The sequence below is a fragment of the Bos grunniens genome, chromosome 22, assembly GCF_055505025.1.
Source record: "Bos grunniens cultivar Pamir isolate PY7600 chromosome 22, Bosgru_T2T1.0, whole genome shotgun sequence".
Classification (NCBI taxonomy): Eukaryota; Metazoa; Chordata; class Mammalia; order Artiodactyla; family Bovidae; genus Bos; species Bos grunniens.
This window is the reverse complement of record NC_141186.1, coordinates 6,224,881-6,251,088: the sequence shown is the minus strand read 5'-3', so window position 1 is coordinate 6,251,088 and position 26,208 is coordinate 6,224,881.

Here is a 26,208-nt window from a genome sequence, read left to right as displayed (position 1 = left end):
GGTAAGTGATCACACCATTGTGGTTATCTGGGTCATGAATATCTTTTTTGTATAGTTCGTCTGTGTATTCTTGCCACCTCTTCTTAATATCTTCTACTTCTGTTAGGTCTGTACCATTTCTGTCCTTTATTGTGCCCATCTTTGCATGAAATGTTCCCTTGGTATTGCTAATTTTCTTGAAGAGATCTCTAGTCTTTCCCATTCTGTTTTCCTCTATTTCTTTGCAATGATCACCAAGGCTTTCTTATCTCTCCTTGCTATTCTTTGGAACTCTGCATTCAAATGGGTATATCTTTCCTTTTCTCTTTTGCCTTTAGCTTCTCTTTAAGGCCTCCTCAGACAACCATTTTGCCTTTCTGCATTTCTTATCTTGAGGATAGTCTTGATCACTGTCTCTTGTATGGCGTCTCGAACCTCCAGCCATAGTTCTTCAGGCACTCTGTCTATCAGATCAAGTCCCTTGAATCTGTTAGTCACTTCCAGTGTATAATCGTAAGGGATTTGATTTAGGTCATATCTGAATGGTCTAATGGTTTTCCCTACTTTCTTCAATTTAAGTCTGAATTTGGCAATAAGGAGTTCATGATCTGAGCCACAGTCAGCTCCCAGTCTTGTTTTTGCTGACTGTATAGAGCTTCTCCATCTTTGACTTCAGTGAGTATGTTACTCATTTAAAAATATTAAACATTTTTAGAACTGTAAAAGAGTTTCATTGTAGAAGCTTGTTTACTGACATGACAACAATGTTCCTAAAGCTAACAATTGTAAATAAAAGGTGTTAACCTACAGGTGGAATGATTCTACTTTTTAAAAAAGGGAACCCAGGGCTTCCCTGGCCTGGTGGTCTAATGGTTAGGGATCCGCCTGCCAATGCAGGAGAACAGGCTTAATCCCTGGTCCAGGAAGATCTCACATGACCCGGAGCAACTAAAGCCTGTGCTCCACAGCTGGAGAAACTGCAATGAGAAGCCTGCGCACTGAAACTGGAGAAGAGCCCCAGCTCTCCACAACCAGAGAAAGGCCTCTCACAGCAACAAAGACCCAGGGCGGCCAAAAATAACATAAATAAATTTTCTTTTTTTTTTAATAGAGAAATCTATTTCTTCTCTGTCTTTGCCCCTTTCTTCCTGGCTTGCACAACACAGACACATGTTCACACACACACATCTGTTAGCACACACACCAGTGGATTGCAGTGGTTCTCTTTTGTGAGAGAAAGAGAACAATTTCTTCTCTTTGCTCATCTGTATAACTTTTACTCTTTTTTTTTCCAACAAACATGTGATACTTATACAGTTGGAAAAAAAAAAAAAAAACAGATCTTAATTTCACAAGCAATAGACAGGATGCCTGAGGTGTACATATGCAGGGAGTTGTCAAGGGTCCCATTCTCGGCCCTCCACCTGCTTCTGCTTCCTGAGTGCTGATGGAGGTTTGGGATTCCCTTTTGTCATAGGTAAAATAGAGCTTCCTGTTTGCTCAGAAGTGGTCTAGGGCAGGAAGCACCAGACAACCATTAGGCAGCATCTCAGAGGCCTTTGGGGTAAGATAAGGATTTAGAAGCAGGCACAGGGGTTGGGCAGAAAGCAAAGGAGAACTAAAGAGCCTTTTGATGAAAGGCAAAGAGGAGAGTGAAAAAATTGGCTTCAAACTCAACATTCAGAGCACTAAGATCATGGCATCTGGTCCCATCACTTCATGGCAAATAGATGGGGAAACAATGGAAACAGTGAGAGACTATTTTTTGGGGCTCCAAATTCACTGCAGATGGTGACTGCAGCCATGAAATGAAAAGACTCTTGCTCCTTGGAAGAAAAGTTATGACCAACCTAGATAGCATATTAAAAAGCAGAGACATTACTTTGCCAACAAAGGTCCATCTAGTCAAAGCTATGGTTTTTTCCAGTAGTCATGTATGGATGTGAGAGTTGGACTATAAAGAAAGCTGAGGACAGAAGAATTGATGCATTTGAACTGTGTTGTTGGAGAAGACCCTTGAGAGTCCCTTGGACTGCAAGGAGATCCAACCAGTCCATCCTAAAGGAGATCAGTCCTGAATATTCATTGGAAGGACTGATGCTGAAGCTGAAACTCCAATCCTTTGGCCACATGATGTGAAGAACTGACTCACTGGAAAAGACCCTGATGCTGGGAAAGATTGCAGGCGGGAGGAGAAGGAGACGACAGAGGATGAGACTGTTGGATGGCATCACCGACTCAACGAACATGAGTCTTGGTAGGCTCCAGGAATTGGTGATGGACAGGGAGGCCTGGAGTGCTGCAGTCCGTGGGGTTGCAAAGAGTCAGACACAACTGAGCTACTGAATTGAACTGAACAACGGTTGGGAGAGGATTTGTGGCCTGCCACCTGTAAAAATTGCAACCGGACAGAGGAGCCAGGTGGGCTACTGTCCATTGGGGTTGCAAAGAGTCAGACATGACTGAGCGACTGAGCAGGCAGGCACATCCGGCCCAGCCCACAGGCTCTGGGGGTGGCTCTCGGCTCTCTCCTACTTGGGATGGGCAGGAGGAAAATGATTGTCAGGAGTGCTGATCTATTAGAACCAGAAAGCTTTCTCTGGCGCTCATAAAACATAATTGCACTTAAAGTCACTTCCCTCAGCCATTTATTTTCCTAGAGAAATCCATGCTAGAGGGTGAGGTGAAGGACAGAGCTCTCACAGCTAGGGGCTTACAGGCAGTGCCGTCTAGTGGCTAGAAGCAGGCTCTGGTGTGCTAGCTACCTCTGTGTGTGCAAGACTGTGCCACACGCTAGCTGTGTGACCTCAGGCCAACACTTAACCCCTCTGGGCCTTAGTTTTCTATTTGTAAAATTTAGATGACAATGTTGTGATGACTGAATTAGGGAATATATAGATAGTACTTTGAACAGAGCCAGATGTTTGTCAAGTACTCAGCAGATATACAACTTCCACAAATATTACCATATTGTTATTCCACATGTTTTCTCTATTATTTTAATTATTTTTTGAATAGATGGCACACACAGATGATAACTTCAAAATGTAATGAAAATCATACAGTGATGTGGTAGCTCAAATAATGCCTCTTCCACACCTGTAGAAAGATATCCACACCCGTATCCTTGGAGCCAATGAATACGTTACATGGCAAAAGGGACTTTCAGATGTAATTCAGTTTATGAACTTTAAGATAGGGAGATTATCCTGGATTATCTAGGTAGGCCCAATTGAAACAAGTGAGTCCTTAAAAACAGAGACGTTTCTTGGCTAGCAACAGAGAGGTGTGGCAGATAAGGAAGGGAGAGGGTCTGAGGGTGAGTGAGATGCACCAGCTGGTGCCCCAGGTACCACGTCAGATGCAGGTCACCGTCAGGCTCCAAGACCAGCCCTGACTGACAGCCAGCAAGCACACTGGGACCTCAGTCCTACAGCCACAAGCAACCGACTTCAGCCCATACCCTAAGTGAGCCCCAAAGCAGATTTTCCCCTGGGAACTTCCAATGAGGAACAAACCTTGCTGGTACCTTGATTACAGCCTCATGGAACTCGGAAGAGAGAAACCAGTCAATCAACCCAGACTTTTGACAGTGAGATAACAAGTTTGTATTATCTTAAGCTGTGAATGTTTTTATAATCACTAGTAAAAAGTAAGTTTCATTCTTACCCTTGATTCCCAGTCCCCATTTTCCCTTTCCTGGAGAAAATCTCCCATTGTTTAGATGGAAAAATCAGAAAATGGAAGGAAATAGGTCTCTTATTTGGAATATTTTAAACTGAGAGATTTTTGTTTAAGAGAGTCAAAGTCAAAGAATGCTAGTTCTTAGATGTTTTCATAGGGAGATTTTTGATTTTGCGTGGTACCAAGTGTGATAGTGTCCACATAGAAATGATGAATGAAACAGTAAATTTGAGATATTCGTGGATCTTTACTTTTTTGTGAATCTTTATAGAAAAGAGAATCACAACAATATAGTAGTGTGAATAACTGTGAACATAATGGTCATCTTAAAAGATGTGAATGGATCATAATGGGAAACACCTTCTGAAAATATGAGGTTTTCTCTTTAGAGCCATTAAAAAACTTCTGAACAGTTCAGACCTGTTCCTCCTAGAAGCCAAATCCCCTAGAGAATGGAGAGAGAGAGTGAAAGAGAGAAAAAGAAGAGACCATTAGTCAATTTGAAGAAGAGAATTACATGAACAGAAAAGAACTGTAAATATTCCAAGTGGAATCTGAGCTTGAATCACTTCAATCAGGTCTACGACCAGATAGACAAAAGATGATCCTGCAGATAGACTGGAGTCATTTTGTATGTCCCTGCTCCCATCAATAATCAATCTGAAGCCTTTTATTTCTCCTGCTGACATTTGGAAAGCTGACACTCTATCAACTAATATTTATATTTTAAACCTGACTTTGCAGGATTTTTTTTTCTGGTGTTGGTGGAAGAGAGGTCAAGAGAGAAGGACAGTAAGTCATCCAATGGATGTGCTGGTATACTCTTTTGGAAGAATCACTGAACCTGACTTAACATGTTGAAAATTCATTGTGTTTTAGTTTATCCAAATGATTCATAATTAAGAAATCAAGTTTAAAATGCTTTATGAATATTTAGAAGAAATAAAGTATATTGACTAGTTTGATGAACATTAGCCCCAGTGGAAATATTGTAACCATTCCTATATTGTATAGATGGTAGAAACAATAATTGCTCAAGTCACATTACAAATAAGGCAAAATGTAGCTTTCTTATGACAAAAATTGAATATATATTGGTGCTATCTGAATAACCGGTTTTTATTTTTAAACAGAAAAAAGCTAAAAATCCTATTGCTTTGCTAGAATTTTCTCATGAGATTTAATCCCAAGAAGAATGAGATGTAATTCATAGACTTTTATTCCCACCCAACAAATGTATCACCATGTGTGTGATCACCCAGGAGTTCATTTCTAGACTTGAGTATCCCAAGACACCCAGTTAGAGTTACACTCATTTCAAAGAAAGAACAGACATATTTTTTCCTGAAGTTTTTCTGTTACAACACAGTGCAGAGCCACAGGAAAAGGCTCAACCCTGGCCCCCTTTCCCAACAAAGAGTCCTTACCTTCCAGTTAAGACTCTGCAGTCCCTCTGCTCTTGGCTGAATAAGAAAGGTGTCTCAGCTAAGGTGCTTCTGATCAGTAGTATGGCTTCAAGGTCAGCAACGAGGACCTGATTTAATTTGTTTGGGTAGAGGAATGCGGCCAGTGGTACATATCAAGAGGAAAAGGAAAAAGGTAGCTGGAAGTCTTTGTGGTTCCAATACCAAGGCCATATATTTGGGCATGAGATTAGATTTCTCATGGCCCTCTTGGTCTATTCCATTCTCTTTTAAAATTAAAAAAAAAATTTTTTTTTTCCAAAGGGGAAAGGTAGGGGAGGGAGGAATAAATTAGGAGGTTAGGATTAACATATATACACTGCTGCTGCTGCTGCTGCTGCTGCTGCTGCTCAGTTGCTTCAGTCGTGTCTGACTCTGTGCGACCCCATACACCTCAGCCTACCAGGCTCCCCTGTCCCTGGGATTCTCCGGGCAAGAACACCGGAGTGGATTGCCATTTCTCTCTCCAATGCATGAAGGTGAAAAGTGAAAGTGAAGTCGCTCAGTCGTGTCTGACTCTTAGCAACCCCATGGACCGCAGCCCACCAGGCTCCTCCGTCCATGGGATTTTCCAGGCAAGAGTACTGGAGTGGGGTGCCATTGCCTTCTCCGAACATATATACACTACTATGTATGAAATCAGATCAGATCAGTTGCTCAGTCATGTCCGACTCTTTGCGACCCCATGAATCGCAGCACGCCAGGCCTCCCTGTCCATCACCAACTCCCGGACTTCACTCAGACTCACGTCCATCGAGTCAGTGATGCCGTCCAGCCATCTCATCCTCTGCCGTCCCCTTCTCCTCCTGCCCCCAATCCCTCCCAGCATCAGAGTCTTTTCCAATGAGTCAACTCTTCGCATAAGGTGGCCAAAGTACTGGAGTTTCAGCTTTAGCATCATTCCTTCCAAAGAAATCCCAGGGCTAATCTTCAGAATGGACTGGTTGGATCTCCTTGCAGTCCAAGGGACTCTCAAGAGTCTTCTCCAACACCACAGTTCAAAAGCATCAATTCTTCAGCGCTTAACTCTCACATCCATACATGACCACAGGAAAAACCATAGCCTTGACTAGACGAACCTTTGTTGGCAAAGTAATGTCTCTGCTTTTGAACATGCTATCCAGGTTGGTCATAATCTAATATTCAGATCAGATCAGTCGATGATCAACAAAAACCTGCTGTATATAGATACTATATATGTGCTATATGTATACAGCACAGGGAACTCTACTCAATACTCTGTAATAACCTATATGGGAAAAGGATACAGAAAACAACACATCTATGTTTGCATATAACTGAATCAAGTTGCCGTACACCTGAAACTAACACAATGTTATAATTCAACTATACTCCAATATAAAATACAAATTAAATAATGTTAAAAATGAATTTTTATTTTTTATGGAATTCTTAGAGGTTACTTTCCATTTACAGTTATGACAACATTGGCTATATTCTCCATGTTGCACAATACATCCTTGAGTATATCTTGTACCTCCCGCCCCCCACCCATATGTTTCACCCCACATGCCCCTTGGTAAGCCACCAGTCTGTTCTTCATATCTGTAAGTCTGCTTTTCTGCTACAGTCACTACTTTGTTGTGTTGTGGGGGCTTCCACATATAAATGATATCATACAATATTTTCCCCTCATTGCCTGGCTTGTTTCTCTTAGCGTAATGCCCCTCAAGCCCAACCATGTTGTTGAAATTGGCAAAATGTTCTTCCTTTTTAAATGGCTGAGTGGTATTCCTTTGTGTACAGGTACCGCGTCTTCTTTATCTGTTCACCTGTTGGTGGACGTTTAGTTGCTTCCAAACCTTGGCTATTGTGCACAGTGCTGCAGTGAGCACTGGCATTCTGTTCTCTTCCTGTGGCTAATGAAGAAGACCCTGTATATGGTTAAAACAACCCCCAGAAGAAACTGCCATTTTAATTATCAGAGTCATGTCAAAGAGCATTTTTATTCGCTATGATCACACCTGTTCAACAGAAAAATTATTAATACTCATGCGGTTTTGCTTGTGATCAATTTGCTACGATTTCCACATCCAGCCGTGCCATTTGGCTCAAACTGCATTCATCTGATGGCCAAATGGGTGACTGTTGGTTGAAGAGAGTAGTTGCTCGTTGATGAAAAATACAAGATCAGATACTCTGGTTCTGATGAGAGTATGACATTTTAGCAAAGTGATGTGTATTATCCGTAATTCTGAGAATGATACTGACTGTTGACAATACTCACGTTGTCTTTCTGTGTCCATCTTGAGCACAAGTTTTCAAAAAATGTGCCAAAGAAGAAGTTCCTTCTTCTTCCATTTATAAAGCCACAGTTCAGATCACATTATCTTTTAGAGACTGTCTCAGAGAAAGTGGGGTCACCATTCTTGACTGTGAGAAGGTACAGTTACCATGACCTTGGCAAGAGTTTGTGACTATCTGTTTTACAGGATAAAAATTAGCTCATTTCTGTGATGACCCATCTAATAAACTATGGGTTTCTCCATTTGAAGTTTTTTGAGCTGAAGTCATCCTTAACCTATTTCCCCATGGATCTGTCTTCTCATTTGTCTACTGGAAGGTGGGAGGTTGCTGCTGAGGTTTGATACCAGGATGTGCCTCACAGGAGCTTCCTGAATGGGAAAGTGAGGAGCGGACAACAGTGTGAATCCCCACGGGCAACGACAGGAGCTGCCATGTGTTCCTACTAATATTCCACAAACTCTTAGATCTCAACCTCTAAGCCACTTCCTCAAGTAAGCCTCTTCTGACTTCCTCAGAGTAAATGTTTCTGTTCTGTAATCCACAGCTCCGTGCACCTCTCCTTTCAAACTAGTCATCAAATTTCCAAATATTTACCTTCTTTCTCCATAGACTGCAGGCTCCGTGTGGAATGGGAATGGAGTCCATCTTGCTCGTGTCTCTATCTCTAGCATTTACCTTTCAACCATGGAGGACTGGCTATATGTCCACCACTCTTTCTTTTCTGATTGTAGCGTTTACCTCTTTGAAGGTGTTCATTTTTGCATCATAGAAGGCCATCTTTATGGTGTGACTTTGGGAAAATTTTATGTATTACCCCTAGGCTTTGCTATCAGGGTTCTTCCAGGTTTCTTTGTGAATAAGCGCAAGCAGATGAAAATGCACGTCTTCTCATGTTTATGGGAGGGATTTGTCTAAGAGTCCATGGGAGCTTGTTTATTTGACCAAGTTGTCCTGTATCTGTCTGCTCAGAAGTGGATGGGAGGTGCTTCATTGCCTGGTGGGTGAGTTAACTTCTGCACTGGTTATTCTACAGCCCAGGATGCTTGATGAATACTTGCTGAGTTTGGAAAGCAGTGGTAAAGGAAGTGGTAATGTGGGGCAAGAAGCTTACATCTGGGAAAGCACATTTACTCTCCCACATTCAAGTCTTGACAGAGGGCTCTCAGATCTGTGGTAACAGTATTTCTTATTTTTAATCATGTTTTCCCATGCAATTAACATTTTGTGGTCTACAGCAGAATAATTTGGGGGAACTTCAGTTTCTGTCTCTTTGGGGCTAAAAGCAAGTGAATGAAAATAAATGGGAGCTCACGGATGGTTTGTAGATAGGTCCTCTGGATTCCTTCAACCTCCTCACCCCTGTTGGGATGAAATGTCTTCCACTCTGGGAATGAGAGCATTCCCTTGCTCCCTGCAAGGGTCTGCATCCTACCCCAGGCCTTTAGAATCACACAGCTTCCTGTTCTTTTTGACAATTTCTACTGGTGAATTTTTGGAGAGTGGACTTAGCATGGTGGCAAGTAATTATAGATTTTTTTGATTCCCAGTCTTTATCTAAAGAACTAATTCCTTTCTGATGATGAAGACTGTAAACATGTACGTGCTCTTGGAAACTGTGGAGGAAATTTGGGCTCTACAGATGACACTGAGCACCCCACCCCCCCACCCCAGGGAACTCCCGGAAGACAACTGCAGAGGAAGATGATTTGGGGCACTTAAAGGGCATTTGTTCAACATTTGCATTTCCCAGAATTTCAGGTAAGCTGAGTGGATTTCATTTCAGACATTAAGTAATGAAATCCAGGGCTAATTTTAGAAGTTATTATTCATCAATCAATTAAGTCAGGAAGTTATTTAATATCCTCCCAAAACAATTTTCTGGGCTTCCTGTTTTAGTCACTTAGCCATAATGAGCAGGCAGGGAAACTTCACCCTGGAAAGCGGGTTGAGGTACCCGGTGTGAGCATCTCTCTGCTTCGTGGGGAAATGCGGCTGGGGCTGCAGCAGCGAGGAGCACTGGATGTAGCTGCCTTGGGTTCCCATTTTCTTCCTTCAATATACTATTTGGCTTTTTCACTGCAGACTCAATTTTTTTTGCTCTTCTGGGTCTTGGTTTTGGCACATGGGTTCTTTCTTGTGGCTCACAGGCTTCTCTAGTTGTGCTGTGCAGGCTTAGTTCCCCCACCGCATGTGGGATCTTCGTTCCCCAAGTAGGGATCAAACCCACATCCTCTGTATTGCAAGGCAGGTTCTTAACCACTGGAAATCCCATAGAGACTGTCATTTTTTGATGAAGATGATTTTAATGCCAAACTCTTTATTTTGGTCTCAAGGGACCAAATGACATGCATGGTAATGCTCTTTGTGGTCGACCATATTATTGTTCACAATATCAAACATCTCTCCGTGTGATCCCCTTCCTGCTGGACGGAAGATTGTACCTCCTTGCCCTGGAGAACTCAAGTGTGGCCATGAGGCTTGCTTTAGCCAGAGAACCATGAGGTGAGACCCCAAGCAGATCTCAGGGCTACCATTCAGCTCTCTTCCTGCTACCAGCTGGCCTGGGTGCCAGGGGCTGTGCCACCAACTGGCAGAGCACTGTGGCCAATCCAAGACAGCTAGCAGCAGGAACGAGAAATAAGCCACTGCATCTTGGGGCAGTCTATCCTGAACAACACCGGTAATCAGTGAAAATGATTTTTGCCCAGCTGTCTCCTTCTTTCCACCTTTTCATATGATTCATGGGGCTCTCATGGCAAGAATACTGGAGTGGTTTGTCATTCCCTCTTCCAGTAGACCACATTTTGCCAGAACTCTCCACTATGATCTGTCCGTCCCACGTGGCCCTACATGGCATGGCTCATAGCTTCATTGAATTATGCAAGCCCCTTCACCAGGACAAGGCAGTGATCTATGAAGCTTCAATACTTTGGCCACCTGATGTGGAGAGCCAACTTATTGGAAAAGACCCTGATGCTGGGAAAGATTGAAGGCAGAAGGAGAAGGGGATGACAGAGGATGAGACGGTTGGATGGCATCACCAACTCAATGGGCATGAACTTGGGAGAACTCCAGGAGATAGTAAGGGAGAGGGAAGCCTGGCGTGCTGCAGTCCATGGGGTCACAGAGTTGGACATGACTGAGAAACTGAACAACTTCTTGGGTTTTTGCTCATAGAAAGTAATCCCTGTTACTATTTGCAAGGATACTTTCATGGGTCAGTGAGTAAGGCTCAGGAGTAAGCTGTGAAACTGCTCACCAAAAAATGAGGTTTTCCCATGGTAATATACTGTAGGAAGTTTCTGGAAAAGAGTTGGACAGAGTGGTTGCTCCATGGGGGCCAAGCTCATGCCTGCCTTGTTCCGTCTCTGGTGCCTTGCCTGTAAGTGCTCAATTATTTCTTGCTGGATGCATGCTGAGTGATTGAATATATAAGAAATCAAGCATCTCCACATTTATAGGGGGCAGAGAGCACTTTGGAGTTAAAAAATTACAGCCACACCTTGGAGATAATACAGTCTTGGTTCCAGATATCACAATAAAACTAACATCACATAAAGCAAGTCACACGAATTCTTTGGTTTCCCAGTTCATACAAGTTATGTTATATTGTACAGTAGTGGTTAAGTGTGCAACAGCATTATGTAAAAAAAAAAAAAAATACACATACCGTGATTAAAATATACCTACTGCTAGGGACTTCCCTGGTGGTCTGGTGGTTAAGACGCTGTGCTCCCAATGCAGAGGCAGAGGTTTGGTCCCTGGTCAGCACATTAAGATCCCACATGCTGCACAGCGTGGCCTTAAAAAAAAAAAGCACTTACTGCTCAAAAAATGTTAACCATTATTTGTGCCTTCAGGGAGTCATAGTTGTTTTGCAATAGTAGCATCAAAGATCACAGATCACCATAACAAAGATGAAAATAATAATGTAAAAGCTTGAAATATTGTGAGAGTTACAAAAATGTGACACTGAGACATTAAGCAAGCAGAGGCTGCTGGAAAAGTTGTGTCAATAACTTTGCTGGATTCAGGGTTGCCACGAACTTTCAGTTTGTTTAAAAAAAAAAAGAAGGAAAAATAACGCAGAATCTATGAAGTATAATAAAACAAAGTGCAATAAAATGAGGTCGGCCTATAGGTTTAGGGTTTGAAAAGGCGGTTAAAGCAAATAAGGAACCGAGAGGTTAAGGTGGGTCTAAAGGAGTCGCCTGGGGTCAAACCAGGTCTCAAAATCCCACATGTCACTCGGGACTGTGCACAAAGCATAAACAAGCGAGCCCAGCTGGGTCATTTCAGCCCAGAAACAGGCTCCCGGCCCTTCTTCTTGAAACATGTGGTTCTCTTGGTCTGCCTCTAATTTCCCTACTTTTTCAAACAAAGTATTTATTTATTTGGCTGCACCAGGTCTTAGCTGTGGCACACGGGATCTTTACTTGCAGCATGTGGGATCCAGTTCCCTGACCAGGGACTGAACTGCCCCTTGCCTTGGGAGCACGAAGTCTTAGCCACTCAACCACCAGGGAAGTCACTTCCCCATGTTTTGATAGAGAAATATTTTTCTAACTCGACTATAAGCAAAACAAAAGCATGATCAGAAATACAGTCAGTCACTCACGGTCAGCCCCAGTTTCCGGGGGACAAAACCCTGGGGGCCTGAAGAGCCTGTGTCCTGCAAAGGAGTCAGTCATTTCCCGGCTCCCTCTGAGTGCTGCCACATTGGAATATGGGTGCAGTTTTCCTAGAGCAACCTAAGTTTTAGGAGAAGTTGGCAATCTGGATGTGGGTTTTGAATTTTACGCTTCTTAAATGTTGCCACCTAAAAAAACAAAATGAAGTTCAGCATAGGTCCTGCGATTCACTGTGGCAAGGCTGGCTTGACTTTATGGCCAGGTTGCAACTTTGACTGTGGTCTGTTTTTTACAAGTATGGCTTCTGGCTCTGGACTTTAAGCTTATATTTGCATAGACGTGTGTGTTTTCAAGAAGACACCTGGAGGGAGGGCTGATACCAGTTTCTGTTGACCCCAAACCCCATACTGGTAACTCCTTGTCCAGGCTGCTGTGAGGGTGGCAGAAGGCTGCTAAATGACCTTTTGGGGTCTCCCCTCCATTCAGGCCAACATCCTTTAACACTGAATTGAGTATTTCTAATATTATATTGGAGACTTGTGTACTAAATTACACATTCAGGGGGTCCTTGCTGAAATGAAGTTTTTTCTTTTCTTCCTTTCTTTTGTTACAGGCATGTTTGTCTTTTGTTTCTTTTTCTCAGATGACAGTAGAAGTGTCCGACTTCCCTCAAAGGAAAATGAAGGCTTGATTGAAGAGACAGACGATTTGGAGTTGCAGGATAAGGATGTTCTGGAAGAGGAGATAGAGTCCTGTGTATGAGGAGGTCCTTGTTGTCTTCAGCTTCTGTGAGGTTGGAGATTGTGGTCTGCAGCAGTGGCTACTGTGTGGAGGTGTCTATGATCCTTGGGGAGGTACCCAGATGATGGAGTTTAAATTGTTATTTTTGTGTGTCCACCCAGCATCATGGGGACAACTTTCTTCTATTTTGGAAATTTCCCTCATTCACAAATCCTACTTCATGAATGTAGGAGGCAGGTCTCACACACTCGGCCCTCACCTTCCTAGACTTACAGCTGGTGTCTAGGCCAGTGACCTAGGCTCAGGGTGATGGGTCTCTTTCATTTGGTTCTCTGGATCTGCTTTCTGCCCTTCTCTACATGCTCCATCCCCCAGGAGGCTGACCTGCATAGACTTACATGGTTTCCTTGTCTCTGGTTGACTTTAGCCAATAGCTAAAGACTGGAGAGTGGAAGGAGGGAGCAGTGGGATCCAGACTCCCTCATCTCCATCTGTTCCATAAAGTGTGCTCACTGTCCTTCCTGTACCAAGAACACAGTAGGGGTGAGAGAGCGTCAGAGAGATCACTGATGACCTTGCCAACCTGGTGGAGAACACAGACGAGAAACAGATGAGAAACTTCGCACCGAAACCAGGTGTGTGAACATGGTGGATAGAAAGTCACCATCTTGTGGGATGACTGGTGACTGTTATTGCTGCTTGTGGCTACTGCGGCCACTGCAGTCTGGCCTTCCAACTCGTTCCCATGAGAAAGCCACCAGCCGCAACACCTGCTAGTGACGGAGAGAAGCTCAGCATCCTTTTGGTGCCTGAAAGCTTCTCTCGGTAAATTTCCCCCAAACACTGAAACAAAAAAACACAAAACTCACAGAATGAGAGAAAATATTTGCAAATGAAGCAACCGACAAGGGATGAATCTCCAAAATATACAAACAACTCATGCAGTGCTATGTCAAAAAAATATCTAATCAGAAAAGGGGCAGAAGATCTAAATAGACATTTCTCCAAAGAAGACATACAGGTGACCAGAAGACACATGAAATGATGCTCAACATCATTAATTATCAGAGAAATGCAAATCAAAACCTCATACCAGTCAGGATGACCATCATCAAAAAGTCTACAGACAATAAATGCTGGAGAGGGTGTGGAGAAAAAGGAACCCTCCTACGCTGTTGGTGGAAATGTAAGTTGGTACAGCCACTGTGGAGAACAGTATGGAGCTTCCTTAAAAATTAAAAATAGAACTACCATATATAGCAATCCCACTCCTGAGCATATATCTGGAGGAAACCATAATTAGAAAAGATACATGTACCCTTCATTACAGCAGGATTTACAATAGGCAAGACACAGAGACAACCTAAATGTCCATCAGCAGAGGAATGGGTAAATATGATGTGGCATACATATACAATGGGATATTACTCAGCCACAAAAAGAAAGAAAGAATGCCATTTGCAGCAACATGGATGGATCTAGAAATGACCATACTAAGCAAAGTGAGTCATTCAGAGAAAGACAAATATCATGTGATATCACTTGTATGTAGAATCTAACTTTAAAAAATGATACAAATGAATATACTTACTGAACAGAAACAGACTTAAAGTTGGTGAAAAGAAACTTATGGTTACTAAAGGGGAAATGCTGTGGGAAGGAATAACTCAGGAGCTTAGGATTAACACACACATACTACTATATATAAGATGGATAACCAACAAGGACCTCCTGTATAGCACAGGAAATTCTACTCAATATTTTGTTATAACCTATATGGGAAAAGAATCTGAAAAAATGAATATATATATATACACAAGAACCAGTTTGCTGTATACCTGAAACAAACACAACATTGTAAATCAACTATAATCTGATAAAATGTAAAACAAAACCAAATGAAACTACTGACGACCGGCATGATCTCAGCTGACCTGCAGGAATGGCTCGCCCCCCTCGGCTCCGGCTCCAGGTGCGGTAGTGGCTCCCCCTCTGCTAGCCTTTTGAGTTTGTCGCCATCCATGCCCACATCACTGTAAACAGTCCTCTTAATAAACATTCTGCAATTATCCTTCTCTGTGTGCCGTCTCTTTCCTGCCTGGGCTCCTACTGGTTCACTCGGCAAATCAAACATGTCTTTGCCAAACTTTGACTCGAAAAGCTGCTGACAGCAGAGGGCTGGGTGGGTGTGATGGTTAATTTTTATGTGTCAACTAGGTGGGTCCATGGTACCCAAATATTTGGTCAAAGATTATTCTCCAGTTTCTGTGAGGGTGTGTTTGGATGAAATTAAGATTTAAATCAATGGACTGAATAAAGCAGATTTCCCTCCCCAATGTGGGTGTGTGCTAAATTGCTTTAGTTGTGTCCAACTCTTTGAGACCCTATGGACTGTAGCCCACCAGGCTCTTCTGTCCATGGGGATTCTCCAGGCAAGAATGCTGGAGTTGGGTTGCCATACCCTCTTCCAGCGGGTCTTGCTGCCCCAGGGATCGAACCTGTGTCTCCTGCGGCTCCTGTATTGCAGACATATTCTTTACCGCTGAGCCACTGAGGAAGCCCAAATGTGGGTGTGCCTCGTCCAATTACTTGAAGGCCTGAATAGAACTGACCTCCTTCTAGCAAGAGGGAATTTTACCAGCAGACTGCCTCTGGACTTGAACTACAACTCTGCCTTACCAGCTTACTCAATCAGACTGTGGACCTAACCGAGATTCCATAACCACATGAGCCAATTTCTTAAAATAAATCTCTCTTTTGTGTATATAGTTGACCCTGAACACGCTGGAAGTTAGGGGCACCAACCCTCTGTTCAGTCAAAAATCCATGAACAACAACAACAGATCATGTAGTCCTGCAGTGTTTATTTGCTGGAAAAAAAATCTGCATAGAAACGTACCCATGCAGTTCAAACCTGTGTTGTTCAACAGTCAACTGTATGTAGCTCCTATTGGTTCATTTTCTCTGGAGAACCAGCGAAGTAATACAGATGGTGGACTTGCTCTCTTTCTTTGGAGGTTAAGGCTGTGAGGCAGAATTGCTGGCATGGATACAGCAGTGGTTCAAACTGCATAATTACTGCCTGTTGGCAGTGGTGCTGGTAACTGTTTTCTAGTCAGACTATTTCTGCAGTGTGGATTTGAGAACTGTTTCTGGGAGCTCATGTTTAACCTGGGTCTCCAGTCCTCCAAAGGATTTGTGACGTCCTTTGAATATCCTTGTTTCTTACTCAACCCGAGTCCAGCTTCTGTGGCTTACCCCTGTTAACTGTGACAGAAGCATGGGCCAAGCACAGTTGGAGAAAGGTCAGATGGTAAAAACAAAAAAAGTTTTGTTTAATGGTATTAAAGCAATTCATTTTTCTTGTAATAATAAATATACTGTCATTCAGCTGTACTATTATCTCTTCCTTTGGAATGTAATGTACTTTTCAAGACTGGCACAGATAAGAAGCCATTCGAGCATGTTGCTACCATTCCCTCATTTAGTTTCACTTCTGAATGTTCCTGTGATCTTGCTTTAGCATGAAGCAAATGTGGTTGTGTTTGCAAGCACGCATTCCAAGACATGTGCATGTTGGTCTAGGACCCCTTTTCTCCTCCTCTTTACAGAAACATGAAGTTAGGCTTGCAGTTTCTGTGATGTTTCTGGAAGGATTAATTTCTACAAAACAGAAGATTTTAAAAACCTGCCTAAGGAATAGTTCTAGTTCCTGTATAATGCAACCAATGTTTTTTATTTCTGATCTAATAACGTTTTAACATTTTGGTTTTCATAGGGATGTAGGAAAGGAGGAAATTTGTAAGAAAGTTTGTTTTCTTCTTGTTACATGGATTATAAGCCAATGTCTCTATCACTAAATTAAGTATATTTTGTACAATATTCTTCTAAGTGTAATTATTGTGTTTGTGTATGTGTATATATACCCTCCCAGGTGGCTCGTGGTAAAGAATCCGCCTGTCAAAGAGTAGACGCAAGTTCGATCCCTGGTCGGGATGATCCCCTGGAGAAGGAAATGGCAACCCACTTCAGTATTCTTGCCTGGAGAATGCCACGGTAAAAGGATCCTGGCAGGCTACAGCCCATGGGGTTGCAAAAGAGTCAGACACGACTGACTGACTAAACAGCAGCAGCAGTGTGTACATATACAGTTAATTTTTTCTCAAGAGCAGTTTTAGGTTCACAGCAAAACTTCAGTGGACAGCACCGAGTTCCCATATACCCCCACCCCCACCACTGTTGACATTCTGCGCAAGAGTGGTCCTCTGTTACAACTGATCAACTATCACTGACACATCTCTACTGCTGAAGACTCTGTTTATATTAGGGTTTTCTCTTTGTGTTGGATGTTCTATGGGTTTTGAGAAATGTAAAATATATCCACTATCATAATATTATACTGAATAATTTCCCTGTCCTAAAAATTCTCTGTTCTCTGCCTAGCCATCTCTCCTTCCCTCCACACCTCTAGCAACTACTAATCTAGTTACTCTCTACAGGGTTTTGCCTTTTTTAAAATGCCATGGAGTTGGATCCTACGGTATGTTGCCTTTTCAGATTGGCTTCGTTCACTTAGTTTTTATGTTTCTTCCATGCCTTTTCATGGTGTGACAGCTCATTTCTTTTTAGTGCTGGATAATATTACATTGTACAAATGTACCACAGTTTATCCATTCATCTATTTAAAAACATCAATTTAAAACAATTTTTATAAGATGGCACAAAATCCACATTTAATTTCAACAGTGGTGTATATCATGTTAAGGCAAACAGGAGTTAAGAGCAGGATAAGAACACAAATAAATTTATGAATTAAAAGTTTTGTCTCCTTTTCTCATTTGTAGTCCATGACAACCTTTATGTCTTTGCTGCTCCCCAAGGCACATACTTCCGAATAGACTCTGCTATAATTGTATTACTGAGAACTCTCTGGCTGTCCATGCGTGGCACCCCAGAAACCTCATATGAGAGCCTATTCCATCCATTCTGCCATTGTTGTGCTCACTTGCTCAGTCATGTCTGACTCTTTGTGGCCCCATGGACTGTAACCCACCAGGCTTCTCTCTCCATAGGATTTCCCAGGCAAGAATACTGGACTGGGTTGCTATTTCCTTTCTCCAGGGTATCTTTCTGACCCAGGGATCAAACCCATGTCTTCTGCAACTCCTGCATTGCAGGTGGATTCTTTTCTACTGTGCCACCTGGCTATTTTAGTCAATGTCTAATATGATCTTTCAAAATATTCCAACCAGAGATAGATTTAATATATAGAATTGGTTGTAAGAACTTTAGAATGGCTGGAGAAGCAACAGAAGGAAGATGGTGCTGCTTAGAAATCAGGAAGCTGCTCCCAATCCCCCAGCCCTCCCAAAAAACACTGGAGATTCAGAGAAGACATCCGTGCCATATTCAGAGACAGCAGAAATTTTGGAATTATCACACCAGAAGTTTATAATAGCAACAATAAATATGCTAACAACACTAGTGGGAAAAGTACAACATACAAGCTTGGGTGGATAATGTAAGCAGAGAAAAAGAAATGCTAAGAAAGTATCAAAACAAAATGCTAGAAATAAAAACAATGATAACAGAAATGAAGAATACTTTCAATGGGCTTGTCAGCAAACTGGATATGGGCAAGGAAAAAAAATCAGTGAGCTTGGAGACATGGCAATAGAAACTTCCAAAAATGGAAAGTAAGGAGAATGAAGAAGGCAAAAAGTGGAGCAGAATATCCACTTATCATGGGACAATTACAAAAGGTTTAGCATATGTGAAATGAGAATATCAGAAGGAAAACAGAAAAATTTGAATAGAAGAAATATTTGAAATAACAGTGACTGAATTTCTCCCAATTAATGTTGGTCATCGCACCACAATCCAGGGGGCTTACAGAACCAGCAGAATAAATGCATGAAAAATGACACCTAAGCACATTATTGTCAAATTACAGAGAACCAGGATAAATAATGACTGAGAATGTTCCAAAATTAATGAAAGACATGAATCACAGATCTAGAAAGCTTGGAGAACATTAACAAGAATAAATACTAAATAATCTACCTAAGCATATCATTGTCAAACTGCAGAAAATCAAAGACAAAGGGAAAATCTTGCAAGAAACCAAGAAAACTCATCTTATCTGTAGAGGAAGTAGCGTAAGAGTTACATCAGACATTTATTTGGAAACAACGCAAGCAAAAGAAAGTGGAGTGAAATATTTAAGGTACTTAAAAGAAAAAAGAACTCTCCACCTATAATTTTGTATCCAGTGAAATTATCATTGAATAGTCTAAGAGAAATAATGAGTTTTCAGACAAAGAAAAGCTGAAGGAACTGGTCATCAGTAGATCTGCATTGTAAGAAATGTCAAAAGGAGCTCCTGATTTTTAAATATTTATTTTTAATTGGAGGATAAATGCTTTACAATATGGTGTTGTTTCTGCTGTACATCAGCATGAATCAGCCATAGATATGTATACATCTCCTCCCTCTTGGGCTTCCCTGGTGGCTCAGATGGTAAAGGATCCACCTGCAATGCAGGAGACACAGGTTCGATCTCTGTGTCAGGAAGATCCCCTAGAGAAGGGACTGGCTACCCACTCCAGTATTCTTGCCTGGGGAATTCCATGGACAGAGGAGCCTGGCAGACTATAGTCCATGGGATCCCAAAGAGCTGGACACAACTGAGTGACTAGCACTTTCACTTTTCCCCCTTCCTCCTGAAGCTTCCTCCCACCTCTCACCCCATCCCATCCCTCTAGGTTGTCACAGAGCACCTGATTTGAGCTTCCTGTGTCATACAGCAAATTTCCACTGGCTGTCTACTTTACATACAGTAATGCATGTGTTTCCATGCTACTGTCTCAATTCAGCCCACCCTCTAAAAGGAGGTCTTCAGACAGAAGAAACTGATGTAAGTCAGAAACTCAGCTCCACATAAAGAAAGAGTGTTAGAGAAGAAATTATGAAGATAAAGTAAAACCTTTTATTTTTCTTATTCTTAATTAATCTAGTAGGTAATCATTTGTTCAAAATACTAGTAGCAACAATATACTGAATTATTATGGTTATGACTCAGTGAAATGCATGGTAGCACTGTTAGGAGGGAGGGGTTAGGAATATGCCAGTGTATTAATAAGATACTTGCACTATCTGTAAAGCAATACAGTGTTATTTGAAAGTGAATTTGGATTGGTTGTAAATGTATATTGCAAAATTGAAGTCAGTCACAAAAATTTTTTTAAAAGAAATATGATTGACATCCTAAGAGAGGAGAGAAAACAGAATCATGCAAAATGCTCAGTTAAAACCAGTGAAGGCAAAAAAAAAGAGGGAAACACAAAAGAAAAACAAACAGAAACAAGTAACAAATTCAGTAACAAATTAATGTGTGACAAAGTTACAAAATGGTAGCTATGAATCCAAGTATTTTAATAATCATTTAAACTGTATACGGTCTAAAGAAATACACCAATTAAAAGACAGAGACTGTCAGATTGAATTAGAAAAAAACAAGACCAAACTGTAATTTATCTATAAGTTAATTTTATGTTGTCTATAAGAAGTCACTTTAAATATAAAGACACAGATAAATTGAAAATTGAGAGAGAGAAAGCTATACCATGGTAATGCTAAAGAAAGCTGGAGTAGCTACACTAATTCAGACAAAGCAGACTTCAGACTAGGATAGTTATCATGGAAAACACAATGGTAAAGGGGTCAATTCTCCAACACAAAAGTCCTTGATGTGTATGTGCCTAAGGACGGTATGGGTAAGTAAGAGAGGCAAACACTGATAGAACTGCAAGGAGAAACAGACAACCCCAATTATAGCTGGAGACTTCAACACTCCTCACTCACTAATTGAATGAAAAGAAAGGTAAACAGTAAATCAGAAAGGGTAAAGAAAGCCAAAGTGTTAGTCACTCAGTCGTGTCCAACTCTTGCGACCCCATGGACTGCGGCCCACCAGGGTCCTCTGTCCCTGGTAAAGAAGACTTAAACAATACCATCCACCAGCTTGTCCAACTGAGATTTATAAAGACCCAATAGTAGCAAATTACTCATTCATTTTGCATGTGGAGCATTCATCATGATAGACCACAAAAACAAACAAACAAACAAAAAAACAATCTTTAGCAAATTTTAAAGAATTAAAATCATTCCAAGTATATGACCTTACTGGAATTAAACTAGAAATCACTAACAAAAAATATTTGAAATATCTCCCGATATTTAACAATTATCATAAGCATATACTTTCTGCAGACACTGAAGCACAAGCACCTAGAGCCCATGCTCTGCAAAAATAGAAGACACTGCAATGAGAAGCCTGAGCACTTCAGTGAAGAGTAGCCCCTGCTGGTTGCGACTAGAGAAAGCCCTTGTGCAAAAAAAGAGCATCCAGTGCAGCTGAAAATAAATAAATGAATAAATAAAATTTAAGAATAAATAAATAAATAATTTTAAAAAATCTATGGGCTAAAAAGAACAAGATAAATTAGAAAATATTTTGCTTATTCAATGAAATAAAAATATATGGAGAAGGAAAAGGCAACCCACTCCAGTATTCTTGCCTAGAGAATCCTATGAACAGAGGAGCCTAGTGGGCTACACAGGGTTGCAAAGAGTTGGACTTGACTTAGCGACTAAACAACTCAGACTCTTCAGGTAATTTCATTGTTAGTAACCCAATATTAGAATGTTTTCTATATTACTCATTTTTTTCTTTTGTTCCCAGTTGAGACAGAATCTTGTCAAATCCTGACATCTCTCCTTGGGAGAGAATGTCACAGGCCAAGGGGGTGGGCAGGACTTGAGGAAAGAGCAGTTATTAAACAGAAACTCTGTGTTCGTTCTTATTGTATCGAAGTTAAGAGGCAAGATGATTGGCAGTGGGATTCCTTCTCAGGATCACGTTTGCTGCCACATTAGTTATATCAGAGCACTTTAGTCTGAAGGATGATACTGTAACTTGATTGAACTAATTCACTTTTAATTATCAATAGCTGTTTTATTTAATACCCTCCTACATACAGTACCGGGAACCACCGTAAACCTCTCAGACAACTCCATATTTTTGTAGTGCTACGAGATTTATTTATATCCCTATAAAGAAAACTGGATGTGGCTTGAACTCTGAAGATACACGTATTTATCTGTTATGCAATGCTCTTTACTTGATGTCAGTGTACTTGGACTGTGGTAACCCTCATACATTGGGTGGCAGGGGCGCTGAGTGGTTTCTCCCGGGAATAGCTCATGTGGAGACCCAAGTTCTTCCCAAGAGCTTCTCGTTTTGGGAGATCTGCTGCTAGGACCTTGAGGATGGGACCTGGTCCGTGTTTGAGAGGGTCATCGGGTAGGGGAGCGAATTCCTCTGCTCTGAGATGCCACTCGAGAACTCTGGAGAATGAAGGACAATCAACTTCAAGAGTGTCTGGTTTCTACCAACTGCTGGAAAAAAATTCCATGGGGAGCATTCCTGCACCTCTAGAGGATGATTGTTAATACCTATCCTTGAGGACTCAAGTGTGAGGGAGATCTTAGCTGGGAAAGCTGGAGCCAGCTCTGAGCTGTTCACAGGGGCAGGTGGACTGGAGGGCTGGTGCTCCTGCAGCCAACATGGGTCTGAGGGCTTACACAGAGCTGTCTGCACCAGGAGAGTCTGGTTTAGCCTCTGGCTGCTGAGAATGCTTACTGAACTGATGGGCCCTGGGAGGAGGCCATGCCCTGCAGAAGCAGGAGCAGCTCTTTCTTGTCCCTGCCTGGCTGCCCCCTCAGAAGACCAGTCAGTACTTCAGGGAAGCATCCAGTGAAATACCAAATACCTTGTGATGAACTTCCACTGGAGGTCAGCATCTGGAAAAAAATGTTAGTCCTTTGCCAAGTTACTTCATATCATTTCTGTTGTTGGGCTTTCACAGATGTCCTGCCCACCTCTTTTATTTTCTGTGGGTCAGCCTCCCCATGTAGTGGAATGGAGGAGCAAGAAAGTCTGCCCTTTGCCACACGAACAACCATTGACCTGGAGTGGGGGGTGTGTGGGCAGTGAGTGGCACATGTCTGTGGTTTCCAGCTCTGCTGGTGGCAGGGGCTCAGAAGGGCACGGAGGGAGGAGAGTCCACGACCCTCAGCCACGTGCCTGACTGAACACCAGAGGCAACTTCATGTTAAATTAGGCACGATCTTTCCTCCCCCGTGCCCCTTCTCTTTCAGGCCTATTCACTGATGAATGGTCCCTCAAGGCTGAAGGATCTGTTGCCTTATTGGGCTGGAGAGCTTAACCTCCAGTTTCGACACCATCTACCCTGTGGTTTTCTCAGTATCTGTTGTGTGAGTTACTGATGTGACCTCTTCCTTGCTCTGACTGAAAGCTCACCCAGCATTTCTGGATTATAGAATTCTTATCTCCTGCCTTGTTACTTTGGGAATTTTGAATTTCTGTGCTTTTGTTTTTAAAAAGTAACCTAAAATTTCCTACAGTACTAAACAAAATGGTACTGGTACTAGCTTTCAAAAAATAAAACAAAATAAAAATGTAATATTGAATTGGTCAAAAGTTCTTTTGGGGTTTTCTGTAACATCTTGCGGAAAAACCTGAACATACTTTTTGGCCCACCCAATTTTGGGCTCCAGAATCACTGTGGACAGTGACTGCAGCCATGAAATTAAAAGACACATACTCCTTGGAAGAAAAGCTATGAAAAACAGCATATTAAAAAGCAGAGACATCACTTTGCTGACAAAGGTCTGTATAGTTAAAGCTATGGTTTTTCCAGTAGTCATGTACAGATGTAAGAGTTGGACCGTAAAGAAAGCTGAGTGCCAAATTGATGCTTTTGAACTGTGGTGTTGGAAGAGACTCTTGAGAGTCCCTTGGACTGCAAGGAAATCAAACCAGTCAAGCCTACAGGAAGTCAACCCTGAATATTCATCAGAAGGACTTATGCTGAAGCTGAAGCTCCAATACTTTGGCCACCTGGTGTGAAGAGCCAATTCATTAGAAAAGACCCTGATGCTGGGAAAGATTGAGGGCAGGAGAAGAAGGAGGCAATAGACGATGAGATGGTTGGATGGCATCACTGACTCAATGGACATGAGTTTGAGCAAACTCTGGGAGATAAGGAAGGATAGGGAAGCCTGGAATGCTGCAGTCCATGGGATTGCAAAGACTCAGACATGACTTAGTGACTGAACAACAACAGCATTTAGAGAAAATTGTGTTATTAAATGCAAACACTAAAAAGGAAGAAAACCCTCAAATATATAATCTAAACTTTCACTTTACACAACTAGTAAAATAAATTCAAAACAAGCAGAATGAAGGAAATAGTAATGACAAAAGCAGAAATCAATGAAATAAAATCAGAAAGACAGAAAAATCAATGAAACAAAAAGATGATTCTTTGAAAAGATCAACAAAATTTGTATACCTACAGCCATACCTTGAAGAAAAAAAGAGAGAAGACTCAAATTACCAGTATCAGAAGTAACACAGGGGAGATATCGCTATAGACTCTGCATGATTTAAAAAGATAATGAAGAGAAAACTATGAACATAAATTCAATAACAGAAATAGCATGGCCCAATTTCTTGAAAGTAAAAAAAAATTACCAAAATTTATTCAAGAAAAAATAGACCATCTGACCAGCCTTATATCTAGCAAAGAAACATAATTTATATTTAGAAACTTGCAAAAAAAGACAACTCCAGGTCTAGAAGGCTCCACTGGAAAATTCTGCCAAACGTTTAATGAAGACATAGCATAATTTCTACAAAATCTCTACCAGAAAAAACACAAGAAGGGAATACTTATGAACTCATTTATGAGTCTAGCATTCCTTTGATAGAAAAACCAAAGAAAGTAAAAGAAAGAAAAAGACCATATGTGGCAGAGACCAACACAAGATTGTAGAGCACTTGTACTCCAATAATTGTATTTTGTTCTATACTTCTCAATATTATACAATTATAATCTTTGTTAATTATTAGTTATTCAGAAAAAGAATGTATAGTTTCAAAGAAAGAAAAAGACCAAAAACCAATAATAGACCAATAACCTTCACGATCCAACAGATGACCCAACAGATCATCAATAACCTCAGATATGCAGATGACACCATACTTATGGAAGAAAGTGAAGAAGAACTAAAGAGCCTCTTGAAGAAAGTGAAAGAAGACAGTGAAAAAGTTGGCTTCAAACTCAATATTCAGAAAACTATGATCATGGCATCTGGTCCCATCACTTATTGGCAAATAGATGGGGAGACAATGGAAACAGTGACAGACTTTATATTTTTGGGCTCCAAAATCACTGCAAATGGTGACTGCAGCATGAAATTAAAAGATGCTTGCTCCTTAGAAGAAAAGTTATGACCAACCTAGACAGCATATTAAAAAGAAGAGACATTACTTTGTCAACAAAGGTCCGTCTAGTCAAGGCTATGGTTTTTCCAGTAGTCATGTATGGATGTGTGAGTTGGACTATAAAGAAAGCTGAGTGTCAAAAAACTGATGCTTTTGAACTGTGGTGTTGGAGTCTTTAGGGTTTTCTATGTAGAGGATCATGTCATCTGCAAATAGTGAGAGTTTTACTTCTTCTTTTCCAATTTGGATTCCTTTTATTTCTTTTTCTGCTCTGATTGCTGTGGCCAAAACTTCCAAAACTATGTTGAATAGTACTGGTGAAAGTGGGCACCCTTGTCTTGTTCCTGACTTTAGAGGAAATGCTTTCAATTTTTCACCATTGAGGATAATGTTTGCTGTGGGTTTGTCATATATAGCTTTTATTATGTTGAGGTATGTTCCTTCTATTCCTGCTTTCTGGAGAGTTTTTATCATAAATGGGTGTTGAATTTTGTCAAAGGCTTTCTCTGCATCTATTGAGATAATCATATGGTTTTTATTTTTCAATTTGTTAATGTGGTGTATTACATTGATTGATTTGCGGATATTGAAGAATCCTTGCATCCCTGGGATAAAGCCCACTTGGTCATGATGTATGATCTTTTTAATGTGTTGCTGGATTCTGGTTGCTAGAATTTTGTTAAGGATTTTTGCATCTATGTTCATCAGTGATATTGGCCTGTAGTTTTCTTTTTTTGTGGGATCTTTGTCAGGTTTTGGTATTAGGGTGATGGTGGCCTCATAGAATGAGTTTGGAAGTTTACCTTCCTCTGCAATTTTCTGGAAGAGTTTGAGCAGGATAGGTGTTAGCTCTTCTCTAAATTTTTGGTAGAATTCAGCTGTGAAGCCATCTGGACCTGGGCTTTTGTTTGCTGGAAGATTTTTTATTACAGTTTCAATTTCCGTACTTGTGATGGGTCTGTTAAGATTTTCTATTTCTTCCTGGTCGAGTTTTGGAAAGTTGTACTTCTCTAAGAATTTGTCCATTTCTTTCACGTTGTCCATTTTATTGGCATATAATTGTTGATAG